Consider the following 2,989-nt stretch of genomic DNA (forward strand, 5'->3'; position numbering starts at 1 on the left):
ATAAGATCTTACTGTTATCGAACACAAGTTCTTGGGTTCTCAACGCAAAAGGGAGAGAGAGCACCTGCCTCTCTGAAAAGAGCTGGTAGGGTTTTTTTTTTTTTTTTAAATCAGGGATTGATATTAGGGTGGGGTATGCAGGCTGGGCTGGGCAAAGCAGATCAGGTAGGGTATGCAGGTGTGCATTATCTGGTTGCTATGGTTATCTTGAGCAGTGGGCCACCTGGTCTGGCTAGAGGCAACAAGGCTGTAAATCAGTTGTTCAGCGTTCCTTCCCTAGATAGGACACCCACTCCACAACTCTGGTTATCTCCTAAGGCTAGTTACTGGAATTCTTTTGAGTAAAAGGCATGGTTCAGACATTGTGGTATCAGTGAGGTGATGGCGTGGGTTTTGTGATGAGTGGAAATGCATGAAAAAGTGCCGTAGTGGGAGTGAGCTGACCCAAGCCCCCTTTCCTACTCTGTGTCATTCCTAACAGCTCTTGGATAGGAATGGTGTGATCCCATTCCTGAGGCCAGGACTGAACTTTCTTGTACTTCCAGGACCAAACCTTCGCCTTCTTTTTCTGGTTTCTGAGGGAATCTCCTTTTTTCCCTGTCTTCGTGTCACTTCTCTCTTGGGCCACCTCTAGATCTTAGATGGTTTCCTGTCTGCAGCTATGGATTTGTAAAAAAGTTCTTTCCCTTCTTTCTTCTTCCTCTCCGTGGTCCCCACTGCTTCAGAGAAAACACGTATTATCTTGAGTCACCATTTCTTTCCTTGGCTGATTAGCTGGTTAACTAGTCACTGTTAGACCCAACATGGCGGTGTTACCCGGCGTAGCAGGCCTTTTGTTAAAGACTCCCTTCACCCTTGTACACACCCACAGACTTACATGCATCAGAGTTCTGGTTGGGCAACCACACCCCCCCATGACCTGCAGCTCACCTGCATTTCACAAGTTCGTGAACAGCAGTTTCAGTTAAACAGTTTCCAAAGACCCCTTCCTCATGACCCTCACTCGACTCCTCTCCTAGTAGTTTCAAGACTCCCCAGGCCCTGTTTGTACAACCAGCTTCCCTACCTCTCAGGCTATAAAAAGCCCCTACCCTCCTCCCTCAGCGCAACTTCCTCGGCCCACACCTTTGGACCGAGGAACCTCGCCCGCGAGTCCTAATAAAGGCTATTCTCACTGCCATTTGCCTTGTGTCTTCGTTCCTGGTTAGGCTCCAGCCTCAGTTTACCTTTACAGTCACTAGAACACAATCTCAGTCAGCCCCAACTGCAGCCCCATCCCCACCTCCTAATGTTTCTTCTGTTGATGAAGAGTCAAACTCTAAAATATTTGAAGAGATTTATTCTGAGCCAAATATGAGTGACCATAGCCTGTGACATAGCCTTCAAGAGATCCTGAGAACACGTGCCAAAGGTGGTTTGGGTGCAGTTTGGTTTCACATGTTTTAGGGAGGCATGAGACATCAGTCAAATACATTTGAGAAATACATTGGTTTGGTCCAGAAAGGTGGGACAATTTGAAGCGGGGTTTCCAGGCTACAGGTAAATTCAAACATTTGCTGGTTGACACTTGGTTGAGTTTCTCTAAATACCAGGGATCAAACAGAAAGAAATGTCTGGGTTAAGTTAAGAGGCTATGGCGACCAAGGTTTTATCATGCAGATGAAGCTTTTAGCTAGCAGGCTTCAGAGAGAATAGGTCGTAAAATGTTTCTTATTAGACTTAAAGTCTGTGTTGATGTTAATGCCAGAGAGGTAGAATGAGGCATGTTTGACCCTCACTTCCCATCATGCCCTGAAACGGTCTCTCAGGTTAAATTTTAAGGGCCCTGACTGAGGAGGAAGACCATTCAGATGGTTGGGAGCCTTAGAATTTTATTTTTGGTTTGTACTTCTTTAACTCTGTTCCTTCTGATGGGAGGGATGGCATCTTAGTTCCTGGAAATGAAAGGTAAAAACCATAACCCTGAGTTTTGACGTTAAGGTTTACTGAGGTACATTTAATGGGGCTAAGATGTAGAAGAGGAAGAAGAGCTCTTTAAAGTAAATTGTTCTGACTGGGTGTGGTGGCTCATGCCTGTAATCCTAGCACTTTGGGAGGCCAAGGTGGGAGGATTGCTTGAGCCCAGGATCTCAAGACCAACCTGGACAACATAGCAAGACCCTGCCTCTATTATTAATTAAAAAAAGAAGAAATGAAGTAGATTGTTCTAAGTCAGGTTGGAATGAGTCATTCTAAAGCTCTGCTCATGGAAATCACCCCAGTTGACAAACCCTCTTGCCTGGGAGGCCAACATAATAGGCACTGCCTTGACCATCTCCAAGAACGAAGGTGATCCAATCTCAACAGGCATGCTTTCCTAAAACTGGACAAGAAGAATAAATGGTTTTTGCTGGACAAGAAGAATTACAGGTGAGAACCACCCAACAGGTTCTTCTTGCCTGCTACCCAGATAGAGCCAATTTATCAAGATGGGAATTGCAAGAGAGAAAGAATTTAATATACATGGAGCCAACTAAATGGAAGACAGGAATTTTATTATTCCTCAAATCAGCCTTCTTGAAAAGTTGGAGGCTAGGGTTTTTCAAGGATAGTTTGGTAGGCAGAGGGCTAGGGAATGGGTGCTACTGATTGGTTGGGGATGCAATCACACGGATATAGAAAAACAGTCCTGGTCCTTGCGTGCCGAGTCTGCTTCTGGATTGGGGCCACAGAGGAGTGGCTGGTCCAAGAGGGGCCACTGGGTAGTCAGAAGTGCAAAAGCCTGAGAAGACATCTCAAAAGGCTGGTCCTGTGTACTACAATAGTGATGTTACTTACAGGAGTAATTGAGGATGTTGCAGATTTTTATGACCTCTGGAATAATGACTGCTAATCATTTAACTGGCCTCCATCTTAGCAGAATTCTGGTCTTTCTCATCCTCCTGACGTGGTGGCCTTTCATTAGTTTTACAAAGGCAGTTTAGTTTGGGGATGAGCTATTATCATTTAA

General features: G+C 45.2%; 1 protein-coding gene across 1 annotated transcript in view; it reads left to right on the forward strand.

The window, feature by feature from the left end:
• The window catches only part of PPP2R3C (protein phosphatase 2, regulatory subunit B'', gamma), a 40,400-nt gene that overhangs the window by 10,537 nt on the left and 26,874 nt on the right, over positions 1–2,989 (forward strand). The window lies entirely within an intron of this gene.

The sequence above is a fragment of the Mandrillus leucophaeus genome, unplaced genomic scaffold, assembly GCF_000951045.1.
Source record: "Mandrillus leucophaeus isolate KB7577 unplaced genomic scaffold, Mleu.le_1.0 Scaffold467, whole genome shotgun sequence".
In the NCBI taxonomy this organism is placed as follows: Eukaryota; Metazoa; Chordata; class Mammalia; order Primates; family Cercopithecidae; genus Mandrillus; species Mandrillus leucophaeus.